Source organism: Eulemur rufifrons, chromosome 27 (genome assembly GCF_041146395.1).
Source record: "Eulemur rufifrons isolate Redbay chromosome 27, OSU_ERuf_1, whole genome shotgun sequence".
Lineage (NCBI taxonomy): Eukaryota > Metazoa > Chordata > Mammalia > Primates > Lemuridae > Eulemur > Eulemur rufifrons.
This window is the reverse complement of record NC_091009.1, coordinates 19,462,381-19,479,607: the sequence shown is the minus strand read 5'-3', so window position 1 is coordinate 19,479,607 and position 17,227 is coordinate 19,462,381.

The window sequence follows — 17,227 nt, the reverse complement described above, 5'->3', positions numbered from 1 at the left end:
TAGAGTACAGGCATTTGCTACTTTACTCATCTTTACCATTCAACGTTCAGCTTCAGCTGGGTACCGCGTGGTCTAGGGTACCAGCTGATTTTTGTCTCATAGAATATCCACCTCCCAGCATTTTGTGAGCCTCAGAAACACATTATACTAAAACCTAACAACTTGCTTCTTGCTCATGTTTGGTGTTTCTTTTGTGCATGTGTTTGTGTGTGTGTGTGTGTGTGGTTTTTGTTTTTGTTTTTTTAATCAGATTCTACTATGAACATGGCTTCACGTTACTAAGTGCCTGGCATGTTTTTCAGGTCTCATCTCTCTGAATTTCTAAGGCCAAATAGCTACCTTTCCATCTGCCATTCTACCTCCCCTCTCTTCACTAAACTTCACTGCAAGCCAACTGAAAATTGTAAGACTGTATTAGAACAGGAATAAAATACAGTTTTGTTTTGTTTTTTTTTAGTTAAAAATCTCTTATTTTGCAAAAGTGGTAAGATTATTGTACAAGCAAAGAATTTATCTGATAAGCAACAAAGAAAACGTGAGAACTAACACAAGAGTCCCAGGTTCATTATTAGGCCTGGGGAAGGGACAACTTAAATTATAAGGCCCACTGGGTAGGGGGTGGGGTTGATAATGGGCTTACATGATGACAACTGCTAGCATTCTGTGAGTACTTCCTAGGTGCCAGCTGCTTTTCTGAGTTTTTTCACATCTCACTTAAAATATCTATGAAAGACACAATTATTACGGTCATTTTTATAGATGCAAAAACTAAGATACAGAAATGCCAGAAATATGCTGAAGGTCAGTCTACTTAGTAAGCTGGCTGAGTGCAGGATTCAAACCCAGGCAGTCTGCTTAGGAAACCACAGACCTCATCACTTGTGTCAGAAATCAGCCCACATTTCGAAAACATAGGTAAACTCGAGTAGAAGATCAGTGAGGTATCTACTGTAGCCTTGGTTATCAAAAATAGATTTGTGAAACTTTGAAAGTCAAGTGGCCAACAGAATCGTCAACTAAGGATTGTTCAGAGAAGTAGACAATTCTGGCTGGAAAAATTTGCTAATTATATGTGATTTTTAAAAAGCTTTTCTTTGATTAACTTCTTATTAGTAATCCAAAAAAACCTTAGTACTTATTGAGGCCTCTCTAAAATTTCTTTGCCTGGAGAATGACAGATTAAACTCTCATCCAAAAAAATAATCTTAAAACTATCTCAGATCCTAAAATTTTTCTTCGGAAACATTGCTTTATCTATGTACAGCAAGTTTCCTCACCATTTGTTTGTGCAAATCAACCTGGCGGAAAGACAGAAATGAACCTGGGAGGGATTAATCCAGAAGGAAAAGCAATTGATCATTAGGTTCTTCTCACCCTACGATGATCCCTTTGGCCTTCTCTAGAAAAGCAACAGCGAGTCTCCAACCCCTGCTTGTGAGAGAGGCCAGCTCAGCTCAGCTAAAATCAAATCCATATTCATCAAATCTCCCTGTTTGGATCACTTATTATGTTAAAATGAAAAGTAGTATTTCAAGGGGATTCAATTTATGTTCCAAGGGACATGAGAACCATTCTTAAAATATGAATGATTTCTGCAATAAATTATTCGTGGCAACCTCTGGTCAGGTCTCTTAGAACTCTTCTAAGGAACTTAAAAGATGAATTTCTCATTTCTCATTCCCAGAGTTTAGAGGCCTCAAGAATGAGTTTTTTAATCTATGACTTACTGCCTGTTACTAAGTGATTCTGGCTGTGTCAATAAATTTGTTCACAGCTCTAATTGTGTTAATGAATTGAACATAATTAAACTTACAACATGTCATGAGTTTCTTCTGGCAGAACTCGGTAGATTTTTCAAAAAAGATCTCTGTGGGAAAACAAATAAATGTACTGCACAACTTCTGCCATCGCCATATAGTCTGGAGAAAAGACTGAAATAGGCTTTAGGAACAATATTCCCTCTCTGAATAAAGCTTTGTTCAATCTGTAACCCCTGTGACCTGTCCTCTGATTAAATTCACTAGGTTGCAAGCTCCTTTAGGGTAAAAAGTATATATTATCTTATCTTTATCCCCAACACTCAGTACAAGGCCTATCACATAAAAGTGTATAGTGAGTGACTATGGCTCCAGAAACAAATTTGATCTGAATAGTTCCATTTGGGGGCTCAGGGAGGGAAGGGAGCCTACGATGCATTTGGTCATCTCCTATGCGCCAGTCACCAGGCTCAGAGCTCTCATATACAAAATTGTATTTAATCCTCACAAAACTCAGTGAAGATCCAATCACAGCAGTTCTCCCTTTTCCACGGTTTCAGCTACCCAGGGTACATCTAGTACAACAAGATATTTTGAGAGACAGAGACCACATTCACCTACCTTTTATTACAGTATATTGTTATAACTGTTCTGTTTTATTATTAGTTATTGGTATCAATCTCTTACTGAGCCTAATTTGGAAATTAAATTTGATCATAGATATGTATGTACATGTCTACAGCCATACCATCCTGAACGCACCCGATCTCGTCTAATCTCGGAAGCTGAGCAGGGTCGGGCCTCGTTAGTACTTGGATGGGAGATGTGTATGTACAATTCTGTGCCACATAATGACATTTGGGCCAATGACAGACTGCATATATGACAGTGGTCCCCTAAGATTATAAGACTGTATTTTCACTGTACCTTTTCTACATTTAGATACACAAATATTTACCATTGTGTTACAATTGCCAACAATATTTATAATAGTACAGTAATATACTGTACATGTTTGTAGCTTAGGAGCCATAGGCTATACCATATACCCTAGGTGTGTAGTAGGCCACACCATCAGTTTGTGTAAGTACACTCTATGATGTTTGCACCACAAGGAATTGTCTAGTGACACATTTCTTAGAACTTATCCCCATTGTTAAATGATGCATGATTGTATAGGAAAAAAAATAGTATATATAGGATTCAGTACTATCCACAGTTTCAGACAACCACTGGGGATCTTGGAACGTATCCTCTTGTGGATAAGGGGGGACTGTTGTATCTTCATTTGATATGCGGGGAAGCTAAAGCTCAAAGAGGTGAAGTAACTAATGTGAGCTCAGATTTAAGTACGTAGGAGACTGAGATTTAAATCCTTGTCTATCTGACTCCAGTAGTTATGCTCCTTTCACAGCCTCACGCTGTCCTGAGAAAAATACCTAACAGATAGGTGTGTTTGTTGGGTCCCCGGTTGACAAAAGTGCACTATGAAAAGTTATCAAGAATTCTCTAGGTACCATACACTTTCCTTAAATGGTTTGCCTTCGCCTAAATCCCTTCTTGAAAAATAAAATTAGTTGGCAGTTAAGAAAGATTTGCAACTTTCTCCAAGGTATTTTATTTACATGCTATCTTCAAAGTTAAGGGCCATGACTTAACATTTCTTTTCTATCTACTACAGTGCAAGGCTTAGGTCTTGCAAACTGTGAGTGTTTAATAAGTGCTTAATGGTGACAAATATTTCATTTGAATTATTTTGAATTATTGTTTTATAAAATGTTGCTGCCAAAGGAGCACTGCTTTTAACTTACAAGACCTAAGAGCTTGGTTTTTGACAAAGAAGGAAAAAGAAGTGAAGACCTAGACAATATTCATGTCTTGTGAGCACAGTAAAAAGGAAACAAAAATCCTCAAACCTTTGGTTTGGTCAGAAACCTTATATTACCTTGAATTTACCTTATATTACCTTGATTTAGAACCACTCACAAATAATCTCATGAGGTTATTAGAGTTCTAGCTATTTTCCTAAGGGTGAGAAGCCTTAGGGAGAAGAGAAGAGGAAGAAGCAGAGTTCAAATATGTTATAATGATCTTAATATTTATTTGCAGTTTGTAAGATCCTCAGTATGTTCTGTCATCTTCAGTCCAAGAAGAACAGCCTTGTGAAGAGGGCAGGGCAGTGACCACGATCCTCACTTCATATATGCAGAAATAGAACAATTGAGGATTATACTTAAAAAGCCCAACCTGAGACAGGCTGGGTTTACTCACCCTCCTGCAGCCCGTCGCCCTCTGGAGGTGGGTTTGCCATTGGTCATCCAGGCTGTATTCCAACCTGCCCACTAGCTGGAAAGGCATGAGGGTCCAACCTCCTCCAGCAGACCCACCCTGAGAATTCGGGGGAAGACTGGATTGAACTTGGGGACCTCCGTGCTTTGGGAGAGGCTAAAAGAATGAGAATGTAAAATGCATAATTGAGGGCAGATCAGATGGCAAACCAGCTCATTTTGTCTAAGGAGCCCAAGAGAAATCATATAAATTAGACAAGTAATCAATAGCCTTCAGGTATCCAAGTGAATACTGCTGAACTCAAATCTCCAGCATGTTTAATTCTGTCTCTAGAAAAAGTTTCCTCTTGTACAAACACAAATGATGCTTTTTACTACTTTTTTTTTAAAATAAGATATTACATTTGGAGAACCTATAACAATATTGCTTCTTAACTGATTCTTCAAACACACCTTTTTAACTAAATATAGTCTATATGCATAGTCATTGTTCAATTGTATTCAATGTTCACAACAACTTTATAGGATGTAATTACCATGAATAATGAGAATCAACTGTATATTGTAAGATTTAGTCCAATGAGGGTCGGGCTGGTGACTGCTGACTGTGGGTGCTAGCGTGGTACATAGTAGACACTCAGTAGATGTTTTAGTGAGTGAATGAACGAAGCTAATGAAGGATTTCCATTCTATAGCTTGGTAAGGATGTCATAACCTGTTCTAACTGGTTGTATATGCAAACTACATGGAGAAAATAGAGAGAATAAGGCCAAGATAGCAGGAAACCATCTGAAGCAGATTCCAAGTGAAGAGGTTGCAGAGTAAGTACCCATCTGGCCTAACTCCTGCTTGGCCTGACTCTGACCTACAGGACTGTGAGGCAATAAATGTGTATTGTTTTAAGCTGTTAAATTCGTGGTCATTTGCTCAACTAATGCAATAGGAACTGGGCCATAAAAGACACAGAAACAAAGAGATGCCATTCAAAAAAGGGATGAACTTACATTTGCAACTAGGAGACCAGGGAGGTGTCTGGATAGGAGATAGAATTAAATGTGGGTCTTAAAGGGTAGACTTTAAGTTAAAAAATTGGGCAAGTGGGGATGGGGGTGGAGAGAAATTCCCGGAGAGGGAGCAGCCGGAGTAAAGGCAGGGCAGGGGGAGCTCAGGACCTATTTGGGGACCAGCGTGTGCTCTAAACAAACCCAGGGTTGTATTCTCCTCATCTGGATTCTGGAGGATCACTCTGGTCCAGGCTGGCCGGCAGGTGAGGATCCGGAAAGAAAATTCTAGCCCGGGTGTCAATTAAATCACATCCTGAGACCTCCAGCTGAGATTAAAGAGGATAAATTCCAGTTTGGGCTCCATCCTAGGCTAACTCTTCTGTGTGTGTGTGGAGATCCCAAGACCAGGCCAAGTTAACACTTACCCTGGGGGTAGCTCAGGCTCACTCCACAGGCAGAGCCGGTGCTGCAGGCTGGGTGGGGGGACGGCGAGGGGTGGGGGAAACAGTGGTGGGTGCCAGAGCTCTGACTGCCACCTTTCATCTCAGTAAATAACACTCAGCCCATCCATTCATCTCTACTAGCTCTGTTACCCTGAAAAGTACACTAGGGAATAAAATGAACAAAACAAGCACTTTCTACTTGGGCAATTTGCAAGCCTAAATAGAGTAGACGGTTTTGACGGTACAGCTCAATGCCAAGCAGTGGAAATGATGACTCGGTGGGTGTTTCTGATGTCCCATCATCTGCAGTGACTGCAATAGCAGCACCTTCGTGGAGGTAACTGATGACTAAGCTCCTGTGCGTGGCTGCCTATTTTATCAGATGTGAAGACCATGAGCTCCTAGGGTCAAAGAACCTGCCTCTGAAATCTCTCTGCCATCCCCTTCCTCTGTGATCACATGGGGTGCTGGAGACATGTTTTCTGACTGTGGTGAGGACAGTAAGACAATAATGGTTTCTACTTGGGAGTCACATCCCGCAGGGAGTTGCGTGAAGGTCCTTTGGTGAGTTCACTTTTCAATGACACGTTATCTGGCCTCCATCCACTTGCCTGCACTCAAATAACAGGTTTCTGTGTAACAGTTGGACAGATTTTTATGAATCTTCTCATTTGTGTAGGAGATTGAATCAAGTAGGGGTCTCCAAGGGTAGGTTTGCAAAGCAGATATGGTTAAGAGGGTTGGGCATGGAGAGAAGTCCCTGGAAGAGGCATGGAGGGGACACTGGGGGACCAGTGAATGTCCTAACAGAATGGCAAATGTCTCATTAGAACGGAATGGTAGTTTTCTTTTTCTTTTTCTTTTTTTTTTTTTTTTTTTGTTTTTTTTGAGACAGAGTCTCGCTGTGTGGCCTGGGCTAGAGTGACGTGGCATCAGCCTAGCTCACAGCAACCTCAAACTCCTGGGCTCAAGAGATCCTTCTGCCTCAGCCTCCTGAGTAGCTGGGACTACAGGCGCACATGACGATGACACCCGGCTAATTTTTCTATTTTTAGTAGAGAGAGGGGTCTTGCTCCTACTCAGGCTAGTCTCGAACTTCTGAGCTCTAGCGATCCTCCCGCCTTGGCCTCCCAGAGTGCTAGGATTACGGGAGGAGTGGTAGTTTTCAACGTAACACTTTGTGATGATGTTCTCCCAAGTTTTTCTAGCTTAAACTGAAGAAGGTAGTGAAACCAACACTGACTGTGGCGTCAGGAAGACGTGAGTTTGAGTTCTGGCTCCACAATGATCAGCACGTCTGCCTCACCTGTGTTAATGTGAAGATTCGAGGAGAAAATGTCTGTGAACATGTTTGCAATGTGCTCCCAAATGTTCCTGGTCATTCCATCTCTGTCATTCCTCCTGTGTTGTCTTGAAGAGCCTTGGAGGACAATTGGGACAGATGTCCTGTCGTGGAAAATAGTAGATGTTTCTCCCCTTGGGAGAAAAGATTGCAGCAGGGGAAATTCTACTGAGTGGCCAGCAGCCTGAAACGTGCTCACTCTGTGGACATCATTTCACTTGTGTCTACTCCAAGGGAAGTTTGTTTCTCTGTGCTTGAGAGCCAGGCTGTCACCTTCGCTCAGGCATCCTGTGCTCTCCGTCACGTCCGTCACACATATGGTGCCTGGCAGGGTGCACCTCCATTCCAAGGCCCTTTCTGGAGAGCATCTGCTAACCCTGCCAGCCTGACGCCTCCAACCTCAGCGCCACCTTTTCCCAGGTTTCTTGCTGAATCAACCAATTAGCCCAGATCGTCTCTGACTGCTTTGAACTATGTCTTGTTGTAACATGGGTGGATTGGGACCTGATGAAGTCCAAAAGTCACTCTAAGAACAAAGCCTCTTAATACAGCCCCGAAGCCAGAATCTCTTCTCTCTTCCATTTAATATAGTTAGTGCTCTTAGTGCTCAAGTTTTCACTGGCATCTAGAAGAATCGTGGTAGGGATTCTGAGCAATGCCTTCACTGGAGCATTCCTCATGACGTTTCCTCCAGGATCTTTCCACAACCTCACAGCAAACCGCATGATTTATTTTGAAAAAAAAAAAAAAATTAATAACTGCCTCAGTGCTCAAGGGATCAATGATATATTAAATCACGGATTATCTTTCCTTTAACAGCTGCACCTCAGCTCATCGTATCCTTGTGACAGTCTCAATACTTGTGCCCCAAAGAGTCAGATAATCACACTAAAGTTTTAACAGCTCTGTGACCAGTTTCTGATAGGACTGAACTCTCTCTGGCACGACAGTGTTCCTTGCACTTTTCCAAGGACTGTTTCCATGGGGGTACCCTGCACTTGTGCAAGCCAGGTAGAGGGGGAGAACAGAGATGTCCTGTCACTCTTGCAACTCTGTCTAGTGACCTGGCATTTTGCTTGCTTTTTTTTTTTTTTTTTTGAGACAGAGTTTCGTCTCACTCTGTTGCCTGGGCCAGAGTGCCGTGGCATCAGCCTAGCTCACAGCAACCTCAAACTCCTGGGCTCAAGCAGTCCTACTGCCTCAGCCTCCCGAGTAGCTGGGACTACAGACATGTGCCACCATGCCCAGCTAATTTTTTCTATATATTTTTAGTTGTCCAACTAAATTCTTTCTATTTTTAGTAGAGGCCGGGTTCTCACTCTTGCTCAGGCTAGTCTCAAACTCCTGAGCTCTAGCAATCCTTGGACTCCCAGAGTGCTAGGATTACAGGCCTGAGCCACCGCGCCCGGCCCTGGCATTTTGTTTTCTTTGGAGCTGTTGTCCCAATTCCAATTACTTATTTTAGTTCCTAAAACTGTATTAAGGATAGCCGAAAAGCTAACTGGGAACTTGATATTAAGGGAAACTCATAAAAACATGTTCTATATAGTATGTAAAAGACTTTCATAAGCTCCAAAATGTCCCTTTGGAGGTCATTTATTTGTTATAAGTGAAATAGTTTCATTAAGAGATTACTTTTTGCTGCCAGTGGTGTTTATCCTTCAACCTGAGAACCATTCTGGTTTGTTACCCCTAGGTTGTACCAAGCATGTCTGTCAGTCAATTCCTCATGCAAACTCCAGAAACTTTTACATATGGAAACATCAACCCAAAAACACAAAGAAAACCTACATTGTAGAGGTGATATCTGCCTTAATTATTTGCAGATTGCTGTGATATCACAGTTGACATCACGAAGGGGATGAAGAAGAAATACACATAAATCAAGCTTTTTTTCCTATATTTAAATGACTTTTTTCTGACAAAATGGATTATTTTAGGTTTGCACATTCAGTGTAATTAGTGCATATGGTCCAGCTGTGAAGAAATAGCCGAGGACTCCTAACTTGTTATTAATTAGGCTCATTAAAATGCAAGTAAGAGAACGTTGCCTAGGTAAACAATACCTTATGTCAAAAAGTCATTACTTGACAAGAGCTAGTCTTCCCAACTAAAGTCATTACTGATATTTGGTGGAGGCTTTTTTTTAAGGCACCATGGGTGCCAGTTAAGTACTTTTGACTGACGTCAAGGACAGACATGCAGAGCTGGAAGGAGCCAGTGGTACAGCACAGCAATTCTTTTCACATCATTTCAAAATACGTCTGGGGGAGGTTAAAGGTTGACAGCCCAATGACAGGCCTTCTTCAACTGCCGTGGTGTCACAGCGGGAGCATGTCAGGAAAATTTCCTCGGCCCCTCTGAATTTCTTACATGTTCACATTTCTTTTCCTGTCTCACAAGTAGGGAGCGATTGGCAGTTTTGTGACAAACACCTGGGAAAGAGAAATGTGTGTTATCCCCGTTAGGAACCAGGGAGGTGTTGAGGTGACAAGACACCTGAGCTCGAGTGGGAAGTCTCTCCTGATACTTTGCCAAATTGGAGGAGAGGGCAGGCCACACCAGTCCAAAGGGACATCACTCGCTGGCCCCACCGCCTATAATTTTGCACACTTTTCCAAGAGAGTCTGGAAGTTAGCTGTGGCTTCCAGCCCCTGGAAATGCAGCTCTGCAGCCTGAAAACTCGGGAATTAGCTCTGCTACTTGGCAGAGGCCTTCCCAGTCTGCAGAGAGTGTGAGACCACAGGACCCACAAGCGAGATGTGCAGAACGAACTCTGGCCTTCGATACCCTGGCATTGGAAAGCACCCAGCTCTATGGTCAGACACTGTGGTCAGGATCTTCGAGGGTTTCAGGAATTATTCCCCAGACGTGATCTTCTCTCTAGGGTTCTTTGTTTGAGAGCAACAGAAACAGCCGCACTCACACACCGGCTGATTTCTAGAGTTCTAGAAATGTTTCCCTGTCTTTAAAAGTCTATGCACGCTTCCGTATAAATCACTGCGGGGATGCAGGCTCTGGTCTAAATGGATCAAAAGCAGCTATTGACAGATGCTGAAATGAGTGTCTACCCTTAACACTGGGTCAATTGATAAGTGTCTGACCTAGACTTTTGACTGACATGAAGAGCTGTCAAGAAGAACTCCTCTTTCCCAGTGATGACAATAAAGCAGGGGGAGAGGAGATGGAGGCAAGGAAAACCCAGGAAGAATCTCACTCCCTGGTGGACACAGTCATGTCGTGTCCCCTTAGATGCACCCCAGGCAGCTGCATGTTTGATAGTGACGTTCAGCACCTGTGCTGGATAGAGGTTGGGGGGAGTACAGTTCAAGATGAGAATTCCATGAATCGGATGTGGGAAAAAAACTAAAGTTTGTCTCAATCAAATAGAACATTATCATTAATATTATTTTCAATCCCCATTCCAAAGCAATTGTAGGAGAAACATTCAATTTAAAGCAAAAATTTCCCATATAGGAAAGTTCGCCGCCTTGAATAGAAATATGCACTGGGATGTTGGCAGGTCCAGGGCACCTTAATCTATGCTGTTCCTGCTTTGCATTTGGGCACATGACCTCTCCGAAGGGAGTATTGTAGAGGGCATCTTATTTTTGCAATACCATATATCCTATATTTTAATCCAACTAATATCCACAAAGTTATTTCATTTAGGTACCTTCGCATGTCAAGAAGCTATAATTTTTCATATTTTACATTTTTACTTTTGAGTTGTGATGATGTGTCCTGACCAACAGCAGGATTCCATCATTAAACCGTGATGCTTGCTACCCACATCCAGGCCTGGCCTTTGCTTAACGGCAGCTGCTACCACCCCACAGAGATGCCACTTCCCCCACCTGACACTGTGTTGACCGACCTTCACACTGACTTCCAGTCCTCACCACAGCCTTGCCCGGCTGGTGTTGTCACTGCTACTTTATAGATGGAGGAACTATGGCTCAGAGAGGTTAAGTAACTGGCCCAAGCACACTGGTACACTTGCCTTTTGGCATAACTGGAATTCTATATAAAAGAACAAGGCTGGGCCTTGGCACGGTGGCTCACGCCTGTAATCCTAGCACTCTGGGAGGCCGAGGCGGGAGGATCTCTCGAGGTCAGGAGTTCAAGACCAGCCTGAGCAAGAGCGAGACCCCGTCTCCACTAAAAATAGAAAGAAATTATCTGGCCAATTAAAAATATATGTAGAAAAAATTAGCTGGGCATGGTGGTGCATGCCTGTAGTCCCAGCTACTCGGGAGGCTGAGGCAGTAGAATTGCTTCAGCCCAGGAGTTTGAGGTTGCTATGAGCTAGGCTGACGCTATGGCACTCTAGCCCGGGCAGCAGAGTGAGACTCTGTCTCAAAAAAAAAAAAAAAAGAAAGCACACAGAGCCCTGTGCAACCTGGTCCCCACGGCCTCCGTGATTGCTTCCTTCTCCTACCACCTTACACCTTTCTCACTCTGCTCTGGCCACACTGGCCTCTGTCCTCTTGCTCCGGCATGTCAGGCTTGCTCCTGCCTTCCAGCCTCTGCACTGGCTGGGGATGCCTCTCCCTTCCGATGGCTCCATGGTTCATGCCTTCACTTCCTTCCAGCCTTTGCTCCATGAGGCTCACGCCCCCATCCTGTCTGGAACAACACCCCCCTTCCACTTCACACCATCTCTCTTACTCTGCTTTATTTTGTTCCACAGCAATCATCATCTAACATATTATAAAATTTAATTACTTATGTGTATAATGACTATGGCGTGTCCCCCTCCCTCACGCAGTAGAGCCTTAGCCCCTTAGTGCAAGAATCTTTATTTTGTTCATTGATATATTCCATGTGCCTAGATGAGTGCCCAGAACATAGAACACACTCAAAAAATACATAATGAATTATATTATATATTAATGTTATATATTAATATATATTATATAAATACATTAATGAATTAGTGAATGAATGAATGAAGGACGGGAAAAGAAGTATTAGAGGAGATTAGAGAGATGTCAGGGACCAGATTAAGTACAAGCTTTTAAACTCTGGGAAGGAATTTAAATTGTACTCTGAGTAAGAAGAGAGACCATATATAACATGTGTGAAGTATTTAATTCTTTCTCTACCTATCTGAGGGGCCAAGTTTCCCTGTCTCTGAAGAGGGTCATTTGAAGAACCCTCTGATCATATTGATAATATCAGTATCTTTAAAAAGCCTCATATATGAACTTGCTTTGAAATAGAACCAAGAGCTTATAGGTTTGCCTTGGGGATGATGACTAATGAGTTTAAAAATATAAGAAAAATGACAAATTTCAGAACGATTCACAGAACTGGTAACCAAATCTTCAGGAGAAATGGAAAAAGTCTCGCTTTATTTGCGATCAGAAGGGTTCAAATGCGAGTTCAGAGAAAAAGGCAGTTGGCTTCTGCACCTCACTGGAATTTAGTGGCCGTGTCTGGCGTCCTGGCCCAGCCACCTCAGCAAAAGTCAGCACTTTAGGACAATTCTGCACGTGGCCAAGGAAATGTTCAGTAACTGAGAGTTGCTTCAGCCTTAGTTGGCATCTTTTTCTGTTTGTTCATAAAATGTTTGTGCCTTCATCCCAGAGGGGGGGCAATTACCTTTTAAAAGCCTCATCTAACTTTCCTCTGAGCTAAAAGGTGCATCCGCAGTAAAATTTGTATTGTTTTCCCTTCTGTTTCAGTGCCGCAAATTGGTTATCAAAATGCTTCCCTGACCTTCCCCTTCCCTCTCCATCACGCACTGACACATCCAGCCGAAATTTGCGTCTTGCATCACCTCAGGAAACTCATGGCTAATTTCATTATTTGGGAGAGAAAAATGCAAATGAGGCCAGACAGCTGGTGCTCTCCTCAAGGCTGCGAGTGATGGAGGGGCCGAGGCCCACCTCATCAGAGGCCCCCACACCCTCCTGCTCAGACAGGCCCCGGTGGGCAGAGAGCAGGGAGGCTGCCGGAGCAGCAGGAACAGATGGCTGGGAGGGGAAGGGATGGAGAAGCCCAACGTGCTGGAGAGACCGGGAAAGGTGGCGTGTCAGTTGCCGGGCAGTCAGATGCGGCACACAGAACAGGGGTGGCACTCGCGGTCCCCACACACCGTCACTTCCGGAGGGGCAGTGGCGCCCTGGCCTCCGGTTCCACATCATTGTCTGCCAAGGGCTTACATGGCCTGGCAGATCTATGTTTCATTTTCTGTTTTTGTATGTTTAACATCTTTTTTTCCTCCAAAAAAGGAGATATCAAAAGAGAGAGAGAGAGAAAAATAAACGAAAGGGGAATGAGAGCCCATTGCTTTCACCTGGAATGAATCTCATCTGCAAACCCGAGTGTGCGAGACATTGAACTGTATTTTTCTATTTTAATTTCATTTGTTGATCATACCCTGCTGAAGTGATGGAAACTTTATTTCATCCAGCATCTTCCCTTCCTTGGGAATTCAATACCAGGAGACTTGGGCAGTTAGTTCCAAGGGAGAGTCATTGAGTCGTTGGCTCATCTGTGCCCATTGCTCTCGGGCACGGGGTATCCGTCATGCCCACTAGCCCTTGGTCACTGGTCCGTACAGATGGCAGCTGAGGGGGCTTCACTGGGTGCCCCATTTGTTCTTCCTATTCCAGGTCCTCTGGCACACACAGCCTGCAGTGTGGTGCCAGGCTGGACTTACTGGGCTGTCTCAAGCTCCATCTAGCCTTTGACACTTGGGATCATAGGAATTATTCTATTTCTGCTTCTCTCCCTCACGGGTGGAACGCAAGGGGCAGGTTATGCCAATGTCTGTATACACTTCACTTCCTGCTAAGTCACCTTTGAGAATCTTCATCCAGTCTGGGGCAGTAACGTGTCCTTGCTCATTCCATATTCTCCCAAGTTCTCCACCAAGACCTGAGTTCAAGGAAAAACAAATAAACTGGAGTTAGTATCCAAAGATATTTACTTATAATACAGACTAGAAAAAAAGACGGGCATGGGGAATGAGGACCTCCCACCAAATCCAGTTGGGATAGGTCTGGGATTTGGGTCTTTGAGACGTTCTGTTAGCGGATGGGATGTTTTGGGTTGGGTAAGGCCACCCTGTCCACCCCACCATCTCTGGGACCATGAGCCATCTCAAAGTCCCCTTTTAAATGACATTCTAATCTGAGGAGCAGTGGTCTGATTGACACCAGGGTGGACACCTATAATCCTGGAAATATTGAATGCTATGTAAACTGCACGGACAACGTTGTTAGTAGGGAGAAGGCAAGGGAGGTTGCGTAGATTTAATCACGGCCTTTGAATGGTCCCACTGATTACAGAAAGCATGGAGAGGGCTTGCTGGAGACTCATCATCATTCCTTTCGATTGCACTGGGCCTTTTACATTTTATAAGACTTTTGCTTTGATTATCATGCTTTGTATTCACAATACAGCTGTGAACTAGGGCTGTTTTAAAGGCCAGGAACAAGGCGGAGATGGGCGGTAAGTGCCCGAGTCCTTAGCGACTTAGCTGGTCTCTTCATTGCCCTCCCACCCGACACCGTGAGGCCCAGGAAACTTTGCCCTCTCTCTATTACACTAGTTTGTTTATACCTGTTTTAGTGCGATTGTATCTCACCCCACAACTAGCTAAATGAGAAAATCCTTCCTGGTTCTGGATCTCCATGGGATCTGAAAACATGTCACCGTGTTAAGTCCTGAATTGTCCTTATTTCTTCCCATCTACTGAATGTGCTTCCAACGACTCTTGCCTTTGAGACACTGAGCTGGCTACTGGACATCAGCACTATTCTATCATTTGTAGGAATAATGTAGAAATTATCCCATTTCATTAATCCCTTTGGGGGCGCACCTGCAGAGTAAAGTATAAATGCTTGCTGAATGCCTTTATTTGCATACTGCAGTTTTTCAGAAATTATCTCCCTCAAAACATCAAAGGCTTCTGATCTCTATTAATCCTAATAATATTCAGGGGGAAGGAGAAACTGAGGCACAACGGATGCTTTGGCTCAAAGTCATATGAATCCACATATGACTCATCTGCCAGAGCTTCCCGATTCAATTATCTTAATTTATATACCTTTTTACTTTTCAATAATTTTTCTCCTTTTTACATACCTTTGTGTCCCATAGACTGTGATGCACATTGACATATGATATTGCATTGTCATTATCCTATTTTTCCAGGTAAGGACAGTGAGGCTCTGAAAGGTTAAGTCACCCAGGCCCAGCCTGCAGGGTCGGTCCCCTCTGCCCGCCCAGTGCCACACATTCCCGCAGCGTCGCTGAGCTCTGCTCAATGGCTTCGAGCCTCCCTTCCAGGGAAAAGCAGCTGCAGTGAAGTTCTGTAAATGCCGTAATAGAATTTGTTAACCACTTCCACATGATTTTTAAAGTAAATGTCACACTGCATTGTAACAGTGAGCTAACAACACGTTAGCGGCTTCTCATTCTCATTTAATTCACTTTTCCAATACTGAAGTTACTGCGATGCCTGCAAGGACAGCCACGTTCAGTGAATTACTCGGCAGCTGGGCCATTTATTTCTTCACTTCTCCCCTGCTGCCTCCCTGGGTGGTTTTTGAAGTTTAGTTATTGCTATGCTTTCTCTCATGCTGCTATCCCAGGGAGAACGGAGCGCTCGGTTTAAGGCATAGTCAGACCTGCATGTTCAGGCTGCTTAGCAAAAGCTGGCCCGCTCTGGCCTCGCTGCTGAGGAGCCCCCTGGTCCCTTTGTCTGCTGCTCTGCCCAGAGCCAGAGTGCGGACCGAGCTGCTGGCTTTCAGCCTGTCTCGTCTGGTACTGTCATGGGAAGAATTGTGCCCTCCCCACCCATGTTTGTAGGAGGGCCGTCCGGAAAGTGTCCAGCCATTGTTAATATGTATTTTTCATATTACATGCCTGGATACTTCCCGGATGTAGAAGTCCTAATCCCCAGTACCGCAGAATGCGACCTTATTTGGAAATAGGGTCATTGAAGATGTGATTAGTTAAGACGAGGTCATATCAGAATAGGGTGAGCCACCCCATCCTATAAAAAGGGAAAATGTGGACACAGAGACACGCGCAGAGATAACGCCATGTGAAGACTGGAATGAGCTGCCGCAGCTAGGGAGCTACCAGAAGCCAGGGCAGAGGCTGAAGCAGGTCCTTCCCTGGAGCCATCAGAGGGAGCATGGCCACGCTGACACTGATCTCACACTTCCAGGCCCCAGAGTGCAAAACGATGGGTTTCTGTTGTCTAAGACTGAGGTCCCCAACCACCAGGCTGTGGCCTAGTACTGGTCCATGGCCTGTTAGGAAAACAGGGCCTCCCATCACTGCCTGAACTCTGCCTCCCCCCACCTCTCCCATGCCAATCCCCCATCTTCCCCCTTCCTCCCAAGCCCCCAGTCGTGGAAAAATTGTCTTCTGTGAAATCAGTCCCTGGTGCCAAAAAGGTTGGGGACCGCTGGTTTAAGAAACCCAGTTTGTGGTACTTTGCTATGGCAGCTCTGGGCTACTATGACCTGGGCCACATTTTCCCCCTTCTTCCCACCCAAAGGAACCTCTGAAAAAGCCCCAGGCAGCTAGAAAAGCCCTGAAGCTCTGGGATCCAGAGATCATTTCATGGGACGGGGTTTCTGTCCCCTTAGCCGGTGCCAAGTGCTAGGGACTCTTGAAGGAAAGACAGTCCCAAGTTCCCTTGGAGAGCTCTAGGCAGGAGGATCTCAGAGGAGCACAGTTTTGCCTAAATTGTGTCTACACTGGCCTACCCGGCCAGTGAGAGTCCTTAGGGCAGTGAGGAATTTGAAAGGTACCAGAGCCACCCGCTTCTGGTGGCCCCTGCACACTTAGACAGCAGGTTCTGCCTCTGTCCCCTGCCCAAGGTGATGCAGACTTCTGCGGAGGCGCATGCAGTAGTGATGTCATCTATATAAGATTTTCCTAGGCCCATCTTAATAATAACAAGAATAATATCAAGAATAATGACATCAATAATTACCACCACAGTGATTCAGCCATTTATTGAGCACTAATTACACACCAGGCACATGCACTACCTCACTTCCTTGCTAAGTGACACTGGGCAACACACTCAACCTCTCCATGCTTCAGTTTCCTAATCTGCAAATGGAAATAATAACATACAAGGTATTTAAAAGTGTTAGCTGTTATTATTATTGTCATAGATGAGATAGTAGGTATGGTTTTCCTACTTCAAAGATGAAGAAATGGAGATTAGGGAAGGATAAGTAACAATGAAGGTCACTGTGAAAAAAGTGACACCTGTTACCACCTCTAGGAGGAGTCCCACTGCATGGTGGATAACAAAGAGCGTAACAGTGCTTACCACCAGGAGCAGCAGTCCCAGCATGTCAACCCCCTGTGGGGTTTACAGGTGTCAGAGTCACCAAGGAAGACATGACTC